This window comes from Eucyclogobius newberryi, unplaced genomic scaffold, assembly GCF_026437365.1.
Source record: "Eucyclogobius newberryi isolate DKJ021-1_F unplaced genomic scaffold, fEucNew1.0.hap1 SCAF_16, whole genome shotgun sequence".
NCBI classification, from domain to species: domain Eukaryota; kingdom Metazoa; phylum Chordata; class Actinopteri; order Gobiiformes; family Gobiidae; genus Eucyclogobius; species Eucyclogobius newberryi.
In genome coordinates this window covers 23,917,566-23,933,343 of record NW_027315790.1, presented here as the reverse complement: position 1 = coordinate 23,933,343, position 15,778 = coordinate 23,917,566, and positions in this window count along the sequence as shown.

Genomic DNA, 15,778 nt, shown 5'->3' with positions numbered 1-15,778 from the left:
GTGAACGGCACGCGGAGACTAAAGTGAACGGCACACGGAGACTAAAGTGAAGGGCACACAGAGGCTAAAGTGAACGGCACACGGAGGCTAACGTGAACGGCACGCGGAGACTAAAGTGAACGGCACGCGGAGACTAAAGTGAACGGCACACAGAGGCTAAAGTGAACGGCACGCGGAGACTAAAGTGAAGGGCACACAGAGGCTAAAGTGAACGGCACGCGGAGACTAAAGTGAACGGCACACAGAGGCTAAAGTGAACGGCACACGGAGGCTAAAGTGAACGGCACACAGAGGCTAAAGTGAACGGCACGTGGAGACTAAAGTGAACGGCCCACAGAGGCTAAAGTGAACGGCACACGGAGGCTAAAGTGAACGGCACACGGAGGCTAAAATGATCGGCACACGGACGCTAAAGTGAACGACACACGGAGGCTAAAGTGAACGGCACACGGAGGCTAAAGTGAACGGCACACGGAGGCTAAAGTGAACGGCACATGGAAGCTTATGTGAACGGCACACGGAGGCTAAAGTGAACGGCACATGGAAGCTTATGTGAACGGCACACGGAGGCTAAAGTGAACGGCACACAGAGGCTAAAATGAACGGCACACGGAGGCTAAAGTGAACGGCACATGGAAGCTTATGTGAACGGCACACAGAGGCTAAAGTTGACGGCACACAGAGGCTAAAATGAACGGCACACGGACGCTAAAGTGAACGGCACACGGAGGCTAAAGTGAACGGCACACAGAGGCTAAAGTGAACGGCACACGGAGGCTAAAGTGAACGGCACATGGAAGCTTATGTGAACGACACACGGAGGCTAAAGTGAACGGCACACGGAGGCTAAAGTGAACGGCACATGGAAGCTTATGTGAACGACACACGGAGGCTAAAGTGAACGGCACACGGAGGCTAAAATGAACGGCAAACGGAGGCTAATGTGAACGGCATAAATATGACCACAGTACTGCAAACAAGCGACAACTCACATACTTGAATATGTGATTTTTAGACTCAAAAGTAATTTGCTCTCCGCAGCCAAAATAAGCACATGAGCGCTCCGGTAGTTATTACTTAACGTAGCAGACCAAACAATGAAAGAACACTAACAAGCTTGCGGTGGAGGGATTATATTTCGTGTCATTGTTGAGCTAAAAGGAGTCCATACACTTCTCCAGATGTGTTTATGTGCATATTGAGATTTCAATCATGACCCTTTCCCCACTCGAAGTTTACCTGCATTTAATATATCCAGTTCAAATCAGACAAAGTCCAGACATTTGTTTTTTATGGCGTACGTGCATGTAATTGTTACCATAGCAACCACACTGTAAACAAGAACTAATAGCTATGATTTGACAATTGACGGAGCGATTCCTTTTTAAAACTTAGCGCTACTTCCTGTAAATTTTAATGTTTTAAAAAATCTTTTCTTCACAATCTGCCACTTGAATGTTGTATTATAAATATTTAACAAAAGTACTATCCCACTAAACAAAGTAGTAATTAGAAAAACATGAAACCCTGTAAGTGCCGATTAGCATGCGGTTGGTCTTTGATTGCCCACATGGCGAGGTGGTGTGGTCTATTGTCCTGCTTGTGCCACGGCTCTGAATACGCTCTGAATGTGGTGAATAGGGCAGTCGTGGCCTGCGCTGCCCCAGCTGTCTCACCGTGACGGCTAGCGGAGGGGAGCTTTGGATGGGCTGCAGAGGAGTTCAGAAGGCCTCGCAGATCTGAACAGACTCCGGAGTTCGCTATAACGCGGAGTCGGCTTTCACACTTTACTCCTCCGTCAGGCTCAGGGAGATAATTCGTGTGAGTAAATGAGATCAGAGGCACATGCACTAGACAGGGCTGTAAGAATAATAGACTTGTTCTATACGGGTCAGGACCACAGACACTGCTCCACTCTGTGATTATGTCCAGTGAAAGGGATTTAATGTCCCCCAGTCCATCATTAGCTGCCACTTCTTTTATGATGGAAGTTTGTCACGGATCATCATCTGTTTGGGCATGAAAGACAGCCTTTTGCATTTTCTTTGCAATCCATTGGTTGTTAGGAATTTTTTTTTTTTAAACGTGATTGATATAAAATATTCAAATATATAATATTGACGCTAGTATAAATTATAGTATAAATTAGCCTTCTATAGCTCAAATTGTATTGAACTACAAAAACATTACTAAAGAATCCCCATACCACAAATAAAATGTACACATGATTCCTTTTAATTCCAATTAAGTTGTGAGCAATTGTAGCTCTGTTGGTAGAAAGCTGTTCCTCTGTTCCAAAGGTTGGTGGTGCGATTCCAGCCTTGAAGGTAGAAAAGTGTACCATTTTATAGTTTTGTGGTGATTTCCAAAGTAAAGATGATAGACTCCAACCAAATGTTGTGTAATGCTGATTAATCTGACCTGGACGGCAGGAATGGACATAAATAGAGCTCGGGATTGAACATTATTGGCAAAAGTCCATAGAGTAAAAAAAATAATTCTAAAATAAAATGCAATACAACGTGAACAAAAGAACTGTGAAATGAAACAACATATCACGGTAAAAAGGGTCAAAGAATGAAGAAAATCTGATAAATTACAGACAGACAAACAGAGGGTGACTGTGATGTGAGGAGAGCTATATAGATTTGCTCTGCGTTGCCAGGTCCGAGGTGAGAAGCCCGGGTCAGGCTTCGACATGAATCCCTGACTTCTAATTTGGAGATTCTCATTTTCAGCTCCAGAACTGAGGGCAAGAAATCGTACCTGTGAGAAGCCTTGAGGCAGAACGGCAGCGAGGTGTGGAAGAATCTGTTTGTCTGCTGCTCCCATCAGCTTCGTCTCTCTCTCTCTCTCTCTCTCTCTCTCTCTCTCTCTCTCTCTCTCTCTCTCTCTCTCTTTCTCTCACAGCTCAAAGTTTTAATATGTTCTGTTAGGAAAAGTTGTACCAAGATGACTACTCCAACGGAATTACACTGCATGTTGCGTGCTCTGGGGTCTTGTGTGTTCTTGTATGCATGTTTTATTATAAAATATATCTTAAAAATGTTCGATTAAGGCTTACACTTAAGATCACATGTTTTATAACCTGCAAATATTGATTGATATTATACAGAGCTAATAAGGTTTGTTCTTTAATACTGTTTGGAATGGCAACAGTAGACATTGTTCAGGAAGAGGAGAAGCTCTCAGCAAGTTTTTGGCCAATCATAGCAGCCAAAAGAACCAAGCCAAACAAAATGCAACGTTATAAAAGAAGTGATTATGACTATTTTCTTCTTTTATGTATACCTTTAATACTCTTTCTGCTCCACACTAAAAGTTGCGGATCATCGAGAGTTAGACAATCCAGCTTACAGTGCAACGTTACACATTTGAACTGAATTGCTGCAATACTCTGGCAAGTGTTTTGGTTATTGGCCATAAAGATTTGCAATGACATATAATTTACAGATACATTTATTACCTAACGCAGCAAATATTTGAATGGTGTATTTCCTTTCTAGCCCTACACATGAAGCAACAGTAAAAACATTACAAAATATTTGAGAAATTAGGCCCACTAGAGCACACAACTTCATGAAATTATCTCTAATTAGGAATGTGTGCAAACAGTTGCCTGCTGATTTTGTGCAGCTCAGTCATGGCACATGTTTAAGCAGTGGACTGGTTTTGTCACCTTCACAGACCTGTCATGATTCACTGTGTCACACACTCATACCCCTCTCTCCTCTCTGTCACATGCCTGGCAAAATCAGAAGCTTTCAATGAACAATGTAGCACTGATTAATCAATAAAAACCTGTACGTTGAGAAAATTTAAAAACAAAAATAAACTGAACACAGGAGCTATAACATTTTGCAAATATATAATAAATAACCTGTACGTTCAGAAAATTAAAAAATAAAAATAAACTGAACACAGGAGCTATAACATTTTGCAAATGTATAATAAATAACAAACATTTTCTTTATGTCAGAAAAAATATATATATAATTCCAAACAATAATAAGAATACATACATACCACATTCACAACAACACTCCCTTTAATTTCTCTTTATTTATGTTCAGCAATAAAGAGAATAGAAGAAAAAAGGTAACGTTCTTACATTATTTTTTGTGAATGCAATATTTTCAAACAAATGTGTTTTTTGAGTACAATATTTAAATCCAATACTAGTTTCACCCTCCAAGTTAAAACGTACAATGCTATTTATCAAACACAGATTTGTGAAATCAGCCAAGACCCCATGACACACACGTCTCGATGCACATCATTCTACACGACTGCATCCAGCTATGCATGAGGGCATATGCTGTACTTCTATATTCTTTCCTTTTGGCAGTATATGTATAAAATCACATTGTTTCTGTGGCCGTTTCCTGGGATTTGGCTGAGTGGGCCCTTCTGCTCCCTGTGTGATCTCCACAAACACGCAGTGACCCCTCGGCTCCAGGACCGGGCTCTCCGTACCCCCCTTAACCCCCTCCGTCCCCTCACTATCGAGCGCGACGCTGAAACCACTGAAACCATGCTTGTATTGTCAGAGGAGTTGGCAGCACTTACCTCCACTTGAACATTTAGTGCTGTCCTACTGACTCCCAACAGAGAATAGCACTATAGAGTCACAGATGAATTGCTATTTCTGTACGAGGGATAAACACACTGCTTTGTAGGGATTATGTCTCCAATCTGTGGACCAGATTTAGACTTCGAAAACAAACATGTTTTATTTGTCCTATAGAAGTTCAAATATTCTGATCAGATTGGAATAGGCTTGATGATGAACCTATGACAGGGGGAATAATTAATAAGAGAAACACATGGCCTGTTGGTATCTAAACAAAGTAAAAAGGTAAAATAACAGAAAACACAGAGGATTGAGAAACATGTCTGCAGAATCAGAACTAAATTGGTTTAGTTTAGTGTTTAGTGGTTTTGATTGTTACCTTGATATTAAGTGGAGATGTTTATTCCTTCTGTCTGTTGTCTGATGTCTGTTCCTTCTGACTGGCTGGTCAGTCAAGATAAATGAGCAAGTTGTGGTTATTTTATGATGGTACTTTATCATCACATCACATGAAATCAATTTTGAAAGGACATCTCAGCAAATAGGGCCCTAATCAAGCAATGCCCCATACCCAACGATGACTTCATGTCTCCAGGTTGACTGAAGCGTAATACTCCCACAGCCAATGGGCAATTAAGATTAGCTCCATGGATTTTAATGTTCAATTTCTTATTTTTATATACAGTGACTACATTGCTGCTGTCAAATCTGCAGTTTCTTTCTCTATTTGAATAAAATACCTTGAAGCATAAACATATAGCGGCCCTGAACAAGTGCCCGTGTGTGTGTGTGTGTGTGTGTGTGTGTGTGTGTGCGCGCGCGTGTGTGTGTTTTAATCCTGAGGTGTGGAGACGCCCCGACTGTTTATTTGTGTCACAAACAGAGCTAAGCCACAATTTATGCAGATAAGGACGCTTCTGACCCTCCCGCCGCTCACAGTAATAGAGATCAGCCGTGAAAAACTATATTTTAACAGTCATTTAGCAACAAAGCTGGGAAGAATGTGAATATATCAATGCCCATCATTCTCCTACTGTTCACAAATACTGGACTCAGGTTAATAGAGCAGATTGTTTTCGACCTTTGGAACACACATCTGGGAGCAGGAAAGAAGGCCATCACAAAAAAGTGGATGAAAAACTGAAACAACAGTCACAGGGCTAAAGACTGAAGTTATGTTTACACACAATTTGGAACTGCACAATTTTGTCAGACTTTGGACAAATTGGGTCAAATATGTCAGACTTCAAATGTAGGACTTTATGGCTCTCTTGTCTTTGTGTGTTTTCTCTCTGAGTCCTGAGCTCCTTCTTCTGTTTCGATTTGTTATATAACAATTGAAACAAAGCACAGTACACTCATGTATGTTTTTGCAGGATAAGCTTTGAAAACGTTGAAAATGTAATTTTTTAAAATATGAAAACAGGGAATAAAATGCAGATGTTTCGCGGTAAAAAAGTGGTGTGAACGTGCCACACCAGAGACACATGTTTTATCTCTGGTTCCATCAGTAGCACATGATCCACCCAAACACTGGAACCACCGACACCTTGACTCTGTGGACAGTGGTGTGCTTGTCCTCTGTTCTCTCAGCGGTGCACATGCTAACCCTGCGCCTGCCTGATCCGTGTCGGTCTCTGCAGGTCTGTGTCCCTGCCGCTCACATATTACAGCAGAAGGCAGGGGATTCTGGCACGGCCTCCTCCAACAAAGTTCAATATAAACGAACAGTGGGAGCTCTCGGGGACCTGGCAGCCGAGAGCTTAGCGAAGTCAAAGCCTCAGCAGCCCTCTGCCTGCTGCACATGCTAATGGGACAACGCGGCAGCAGTGCATCACCTTCCAATCCCAAGTAAATGGTTGTATTGGCTAAATGCAATTGTGGTCCTCATACCTTTTCTCAGCTGCTACGAGTACTGCTAGTTTTTGACATAAAACCTCTGCCAAATTGAGAACAGTCAAAAGGCAAGACGATAATCAACAAATGCATACATCCACGGAAAAAATTATAACCTTAAATTATTGATTTAAGTAATTTTCCTATCTTGATTTGAGTGTATTATTAGTTTCTTAGTAAGTTATATTTTTATTTCAGGTACAGAAGCATTTTCTTCTCATTTCAAGTTAGAAAATGAGTGTCTTTTTTATTTTAAGTGAAACAAAATATGTTATGCTTGTTCCATTGGCAATATAATTTTTAAATAGCCAAAACATACCCAAAACAAGATAAATACTTATATTATCACTGTAACTTGGGAGTTGCAATTAACAGTTGCAATTGATAATTTAAACAGAAAATTTACAATATTTTTCTGGTAGCCCTTTATTTTAGGGTAAATTTAACTCTAACTAGCTGCAAATTAACATACATGTAAATGGTTTATTATGTGTTAATTTGTATTTACTCTGCCCATGTTCATTCTTCATAACCTTATTCTACAGCTAATTCTGCTTTAACACTTTCCCATTAATAAACTATTAGTATGATGTCACAACATGTTTTATAGCTCTACTAAAGAGAGTCAGTAATTGTCAAATTAGCAGCAGAATAAGGTTATGCAGAATAATACGTCAATAAGAAACAGATAAAAACTAATTAACCAATGACATTTAGCAGCTAGTTAATACAGTGTTATATTTTTTCCTAATCTTTACAGATGAAAATGTAAATGTTATAAGTGTCTCTTTCCCAGCCTTCGTTTCCTAAAACCCAAATGCCGGTCTGACTCCTCCTGTCAGAGCGGTTCACCAGGCTGCTCCCCTCTCTATCGGCGGTGGATGCAATAAAGACCCAACAGATGGGTTTATTAAAGGGCGGTTAAGACAGACAGTGGGTGGTGCGCTCGGGGGCAAACCGGGAATCCCAGCGCCAGGAGCATAGGACCACTCACAAAGACGACGCACACCATTCTGTAGTCTTTGCTCCAAAATCTACTCAATAATCGTCATGTAGAGATTGATCTGCACCGGCGTTTCTGTCCCTCCCACACATATGCCCACTCCCGTCGCTGTAATGGGCATTTTGGTACATATGCCTTCTCCATAAAGGACTTCTCTTTGACATGTAAATGAGCTGCAGCGGCTTTGTTAGCTACCTGTGTGTTAATGCTTGTTTAAGATGTCATCTGTCCCCTGTCATGGCGGGGCAGGCGGCGGGCTTTTGTGTCGCCTCCCCTAGGTGTCAAAGGAGGTTCCTCGTCCCCTCGTTAGTGTCCTAGGGAGCGTGCACGGCTGGAGCGCGCCCGGCTGGAGAACGGCACAATATGGACCCCATCAGATCATACAGAGTGCTCATTATTCCCCCTTTGCTAGTGCGCTTGTTAGCTTTTGTTAGTCAATAGGGCTCAATAGAGTTAACTCGGCAAACAGGGACCAGACATAAAGGGGCATTGAGCGTGGCACATGGACTGGTTTGAGGCATGAATGTAGACACAACTTAACAAGTCATTAACAATTTTAAACATGATTACACAATAGTAATTGAGGTTAATAAAAGTCAGTTGACTGTAAAACAAAAAGAGTCAAGTGTGCATGCTTAAACATTAATACAAGTAAAATATAAATCATGATTTAGCAAATAGGTTGATGATAAATAAAATAGGAAGTAATGGTGATTTTAATGACTATTTGAAAGACTGCCAGCTTAAGTTTACTCAAGGTGATGATTAGCATTTCACTATTAGTTTCTGTAACTTGCAATTTGATGATGTCATAATCTCAGATGATGAGCATGGCCGATGTAACTCTATGAGAGATGTGTGGTTTTTGAAGGAAATTTCCTGAATATGATATAAAAAAACGTTGAACCTTCTCAATATTTGCTTTAAAATTGGATCCAAAAACCTGGATTATTAATCTCATGGTTTAAAGTTCTTTCAATTGACGACAATCAGTTTAGTTTAATGTGATTAATATGTCAAACACAAACAACAAACAACTCAATTTCAGTTTCCTTGTGGCTGCCCCATTAAAATGACAGCGCATGAACATAACTCATAAGCGTCTATAGAAAGTTATATGCTAAGAACAAATAAAGTGCAAATGAAAGAGATCGTAAAGAAGAAATTGATAATTCCAGTAAGAAAATTGTCCTTTCACTATCATTGCCTTTCATCTCGCTTGTCTTTTTGGCTCCTCCGTGTCGTCCCACTTGTAGCGGACACCTCTGAGGACATTATGCTGCTTAGAGACCTGCAGGCAGAAATCAAATGCTTGTTAAGGCCCAATGGAGAGCGCTTCACGGTCTCTCACCTCCAAAAACTCCAGGACCCCGCTCCCCCTTCCCTCCCTGGACTTTGCAAAGGTCACCCAATACCCCCCTTCCCCTCAGACCCCCCTCCCCACCACCACCACCCTCTGACAGGACCATGTAGGGGCACACAGGAGCAGTATGAGGTGCATGGACAGTGAGCTTTTAGCCCCTGCGCCTCTCGGGGGGTGGATCTGCCTCCTTTGTTTGTCTCACTGCAGCAACCTATACCAAACCTTCACCCCCGTGTACAATGTTTACTATGAAAAGTGCAAGAATTAATCTACGTGTATTTTTTGGTTTGTTTTATTTGTCTATTTTTGGGCGAGTGAGCATTTTTTCATTTACTTTAGAACTGTCAAGGTAAGAATAAGAATAGAATAAGAATAGAATAAGAACAGAAAAAGCAAGAATGTCACGTGCAAGGTCATTTTCACTTTTCTAATCATCTAAAAAGCAACTAAAAACCCATATATGCAAAATGAATTAGTTTGAGTTTCACTTATTTACTTCATTTACATATTTTTTTTATTCAGCATCATTACATTTAAATAATTAGTGCTGTAATCAACTAAAGAAATTCGTGGTTTACCAAAGACATGCCCGCCTCTCGATTAGTCGACTAAAAAGGGGCACAGCTATATGTACCAAAGCTGCTCTCAGAAGTCAAAGAGTCAATGCAAAAACAAATATTTATTTAGAAAACTATTAGGATACAGTGTATTTATGTAAAATTAATTAAACATGTTTCACTCCCCAATTTTCTGCTCACTTTTGCTGTCGTTCATATCCTTATAATCTAAATTGACTAGTGCCTACAACCCTATGAATAATAAATAACTCATAATACCTCTGAATTTTGAATAGTCACAATACGGATGTTTTTACAAATGTATAGCAGTTCTTTACCCATAGAACCCCATTTGCCTCTGTTTTTTTCAGTATCCACAGCTTCCACTGTTTCCCCTTCGTGCTTTTTGTCATTACCTCCGCAGTGTTACAAAAAGTGCGCCCCCGGCTGCTCTTTCACAGTAGACACCTGCTCCTGCACTCTCCGGCTGTGGGCACCCGTGGGCTCTTCCTGTTCACCCAGATCTGTAATCCACCTAATCTGTCGTCATCTCCGAGGCGACGGCCGTGTCACTACCACAAGTGTTTGGCCCTCCTTTGCGTCTCGTTGTCAAAAAAAGGCCCTGACCCTGTCTACAGCCCTCCGGCCCTCCGAAGACTCTCCCCTCCTCGGCTGCAGCTGCTATCATGGACCCAACGGAATCTCAGCCTGGAGGTGCCAGTGTCTTCAGCCAATATTGTGCAAAATACACGACTGCTCTGACACTGGTAGACTGCCCGGTGACCCGGGATGTAAACAAACGTAAACATCAACACATGAAGCCTACAGCGTTCATCGCGAAAGCTTATGATGGCCACCTTTGACTGAAAGTGAAGCTGCAGAACCGATATTGCCCACTTTGCTGTGTTTTCTGACACATGGCTCACACTTACGTAACCATTTAACTGACATGTAACCTATACTCACAACTCAAACTTGTTTATGGCGTGGTGGTATGGTTTATTGTCCCAAAACGTTCAATAACGACGCACACAAGACTGATAACATGCTTCACGGTTAATAAATCATTTGTTAATCATTATTATGTACTGAGTGACTCTTCTAAATACATTTTGAAGTCAACAAAGTGCTCAAAGTTGGTCAGTTCAAGCCAAATACTTCTATTGCTGTGTTTCGATTGGCGGGCCCATTGTGTGGTGTCGTGTGTGCCCTGTTTCATGCATTTGGATATCCACTTCAACAGCTTTCTGAATCTTTGTCTTCAGCTAATGTACTCTCCAGTCAGTAAAGACAACACACAACATGCATTAGAAACTTACCTTACCTACGTTTAAATAACTGGTGATAATATTTCAGATTTGTATGTACATGTGTAAATGTATTATTGTATATACAAAACAAGAAAAGTCAACAAAAAACAAGACAAAATGAGAGAAAAAACATATATAATCATAGCCGATTTGTTTTCTCCATTCTGCCAAAAGTATCCATCCATTGTTTCTATTGAAGGGGTTTTAAGACAAGATAAGATAACATAATCCTTTAATTGTCCACACATGGGGAAATTTCGGTGTTACAACGCAGTAGATACAGAGGAAAAGGACAAATAACTTATAGGAAGTTAAAAAAAAAAAGAAACACTCTTAATAGAAGAACTCTTATTAACAAAACTCCTCTCATATATTAATAGGGAATGGAGGAAAATAAAAAAATAAAAATAAAAACAAAATAATAATAATAATGAAAATAAAGTAAATAATAATAAAATAAAGTAAAGTAAAAATAGCTAGCATAAGACTAAATAGTACTAATACTAATGGTAAGTAAACACTCTTATTTGCATCAGTTATATGCACATGAATATGGCCTTAATTGCTTGTGAGTGTGACAGTAATTGCACATGAATATGACGGTATTGCACATGATTAAGTTAGTCAAGTATTGCACGTGTTCAGGGCTAGCAGTGTTTGTTATACAGTCTGACAGCAGCAGGAAGGAATGTCCAAAATGCATAGTTTTAAAGTTCTGTGGTATGTTAATGTTGAGAATAATTTGCAGTATCTTATCCTGTGTCCATATCTGGCTCGCTCCTCCGCACCCCTCCTCCCTCCCCCCGGTGCCATCCCCTCAATGACAATATCCCTGTAATGGTGGCCTTTGTTTTTCTTGGCCCGAGCGCCTGGATTTGTCAAGACGTATTTCCTGGCTGCGTTCTGAGGATGAAGAGGCGTGTGCGTGTGTGTGGTGCTGCTGTGTGACAATCTGGGCTCACTTCTCAGGCAGCTAAACCCTTTGACACTGTGCTTTTTTAATTAAAATTACATTACGATTAATCAGGCATAAGGAGCGCCCCGCCCCCACGCAGCCTCTTCCCTCCAGCTCTGCTTTTCAGGCAGGTTTGATTACAACCTGTGACGGACACTGCTCTGTGCCAAAGCGCTAAAGATGTGCTGGCAGCTGCAGTGGCCCGGCCAGCCTGTCGCGCCCCAGGGTGACCGGCGGACTGCGGAGAGAGAGACTGAGACGAGAGGGAGACGGAGAGGGAGAGAACAGAAGGAGAGGTGAGGTGTGGGGGGGGGGACAGGAACAACAGACCAGGTACAAGCTCTCAAAATAATGTGACAAGACATTGGATTTCTTCTGATTCCAGGGGTGATGAAATACAGGGGAACTTGTTTGGGAAATACATCAACTCTTTGAGCTCTGTGGAGGATACCTTAAAACTAATACTGTTTTTGAGTGAATTTAGATGGTTTACGGGTTAAATTAGGCTGAATATTGCCATTTTCTTTTACTTGAACAAGCCGCAGTGGTGCATTTTTTTGTGATTTATCTTTGTAATTGACAGTTACTTTATCTGTTAATGAGTTACACATCAGTTACTAATGAAACACATTACTTTTTTGAGGAAACTTGCCCAACACTCCTGAAGGGTGACAGTGAAATAAAGAAGAAGATTATGCAATGTTTACAGGAAATTCTTAGACCCTCCTTCTCAGTGAGGAAAAACTACCAAAAACCCTGTGGGAAAAAGTAGAAACCTTGAGGAGATTCACAGGGAGAGATCCTACTCCCACAGACGGACAGACTGCAGATGGTCCAGGACTGACGCGCTTCCATTTGCAGATAGATACTGTGGTGCCAGATCCACTCAGGAGGAGAGGGTGGTTCTCCTGGCAAAACAGTTCATCCAGGCAGAGGAAGAACAGTTCATGTAGAGTAGAGAGCGTTCCTCCAGGCAGCGGAGGAGCATCTGGAACTATAGGTCAGGGCATCTAAGGCGCAGTCACACCTTAGAGTGTCAAATCATCTTCACTCTTAAAACTGTTCAAAATTATGTTGCTATTCCCAGGACAGTCTGTTGCCAACTTTATTTTAATACAGGGTTTTTACTTGCCTTGGTGGATTGTGTAGTAGAGCAAATACTGCATGCCTGTTATCAACAGCTATTAAATTAGCACATTTGTATTGCTCAAATAATAGCTCGCTTGTGTATGGTGATGTACAAGGTGTAGATGGATCTTGGGATCATTTGTTGTATGAACTTATTGTTGGGTAAACTTTTTTTTTAATCCTACTCAGAACATACATAATTCTAAATTGACAGATGACTTTAAATTGGAAACAACCATCGGAGAAAGAAGCGGAGAGCAGACACTCCAGAGACCGACAGCCATCAAGTCCAGTGACAGTCAGCGCTCTGGACAACTACATGTTATTGATCTGCAGCTCTGTCCCTCAGTCCCATAAGAAAGGAGGAGGCGGTGAGGAGGGGGGGGGGCAGCGAGACACTCCTCTGCTCTGCGCCGTCGTACAAGCACTCGTCCTTCAGGCGCCGGGCCACAGTCGCAGGTGAAGGGTTAGAGCCTGGACCTGTGCCGTCCAATGTTTGTGAAGTCAGGCTGAAGGAGTCGTGTAGGAGAGCTATGTACAACACCAAAATAAAAGACTGTGTCAATAAGAAATCTCAACTGTGGATTAGTGTAATATGTAAGATTGCATGCTGTATGGGGACCGGACGTGAAAGAGAGAGAGACATATTTTGACCATACAGTTTATTCTGCAGCAAAGGGAAATCTAAAGCCTGAGAAAATGGAATAAATTTGGGAGCCTGGAATAAATCTGAATGGCAGAGGAGATGAGAAAGTGACAAAAGTGTATGAAATGCAGACATATTCTCGATAGTGACTTTTATCCATTATAATAAATCCACTGCTTTAAAACAACATTTGGGAATTTAAATGTAATTCAAAAATATATACATTTATAGTGCGGTAAAATATAACAACAATTTTGTAATTTATTGTGTATAATTAAACTTTTCTGGAAGACCCTGCCATTACACTAAAGCCGTTGTCATGTGAGTGCAACTGTCACGTGATCAAACGGTGTGTCTACTCTGAAAACAAATATACTAGAACAACAGGCGTGTCAGCTGCTTTGTAAAGGCCACACTATATTTTCTAGAGGTTGAAGTCATTGTAGCGATGATGATCAATGAAAAACTTTGCACAATGTTTCCCCCGCGCTGTCTGGCAGTTCTGAATGGCTGTAGTAAAGTTCATTGCAAGTGACAATTGTAAATAATCCCATGTTGGAACTTTCCAATTTGAGGTTTCGAAGCTGCGACCCGACAAAACGTGGAAACACGCACTGACACAACAGACACGAGGAGTGCCTTGACAAATAATCGCTTACTTATCGCCCGAGGAAGAGCGCTGTTCGCATGTTATTGTTACCTTTTAGCAGGACGGTTGTGTGAAAGTTGTGAAAAGCGCTTATAAACTCATTGTGGTGAATAATTAGGATAGGGATGTGTTCGGAACGTGGGAAATAACTTGGGAACTACTGCAAAACTGATCTAGTTCTGTTTTTTTGCTTTAAGACGGTTCACGGTTTCATTTATTCACCCGTCATGTCTGCTATTTTAGGTGAGCTAACACTTGCTCTGCGCCTCACTCTTTCTATGCCTCTGTTCAATACAACATCCTGCTTTTTCCTTCTTAACCCTGTAACCTAATGTGACCTGTTTACATCGCTCTTAAATAAGGTCAAATGGCAAATGTCAGACAGCCATGCTATGCTATTTTTTTCAATGTACAGCTTCTGTGAATCAAATGCCACATATGACAGCGCTGATTAGCATCTATAGGCGCTAACGTGAAATGCATGGCAGTAATCATTTAAAGAGGACATTGACAGTAATACTAAAAATATGAAAAATGTCAGGGCAATGTACATTGTCCTGTTTGCGGCTGTCGTCTCCTGATCTGAACCGGCCCGGCGCTGGGGTCCCGCGGTGGCCACATTGACAAGCGGTATTAAAAGACAGTAGGTGGTCCTCCCTGTCACCGGGCAGAGAAGCCTCGTCACACTGCATTAATTACACTCCCTCACCAATGCAGACAAGACAAGAGAACACTGCAGCGTGGACAGGGAATAAACAGAGTCAAGAAGTAAAGCAGTCCAGGAGAAATGGTCACTTACGTCTCAAAAAACAAAATCTCCAGGCTACTGGTCAATGAAACTAAGGTGTAATTTTAGTTTTCAAAAATGTAAAATAAAGATTAAGATGGCTAAATCAAGATTGGCTAATACTATGTTAATTAGGGCTGCAACTAATTATTTTTTATATAAGTCGATTGGTCAAACGGTTATTTCTATGGTACGTCAGGACTTTTAAAATACATTTAAACAAGCAAAGTTGAAATGAAAGGATTCTAGATAAGAAACATACTTACAAATAAAGTCATACAAATTCTGAAATTGTTTTTTAATTTTTTAATATTTTCACTGTCAATTAATAGTTGTAGAAACACATGCACACACACACACACACACACACACACACACACTTACGCATGCATGCATCTTATTCTGGTGTTTGGTTAGTGATCCTGGCTTTCCCTTGTGTAAAGGCTGTAAGCAAATGCAGTGTTAATGGAAACAAAAGGAAGTGAGCAGCCCCTGTTTTAAAACGTGAAAATGAGTTGCACCAACCTCAGACTCACTGAAAACGCTCTAACGTGGTCATGCTTAATTGCTCACTAAAAATACTGTTTGTTATTGAATATTCATAGATAAAATACATATGCCATGTGTGGATTCAAGCTTAAATTTTAGTTTTGCAGATTAATTCATTAATCAGTTGTGTTGTTGAAACTGATACCAATTCCAGTCGGGCCTTAAAGTGGGAACATTTACATTGCCTGTTGTAATAATTAGATCTGATTTTTGGTGTGTGCTTACATGCACGAAATAAATCTGATAATGACAAATGTGTTGGTTATATATAGACATTTTAAGTAAACCCTGAACAATTTAAATATAGTAATATTGTCATTATCGCATTGAATATATTTTTTCCCCTCATATCTTGCAGTCCA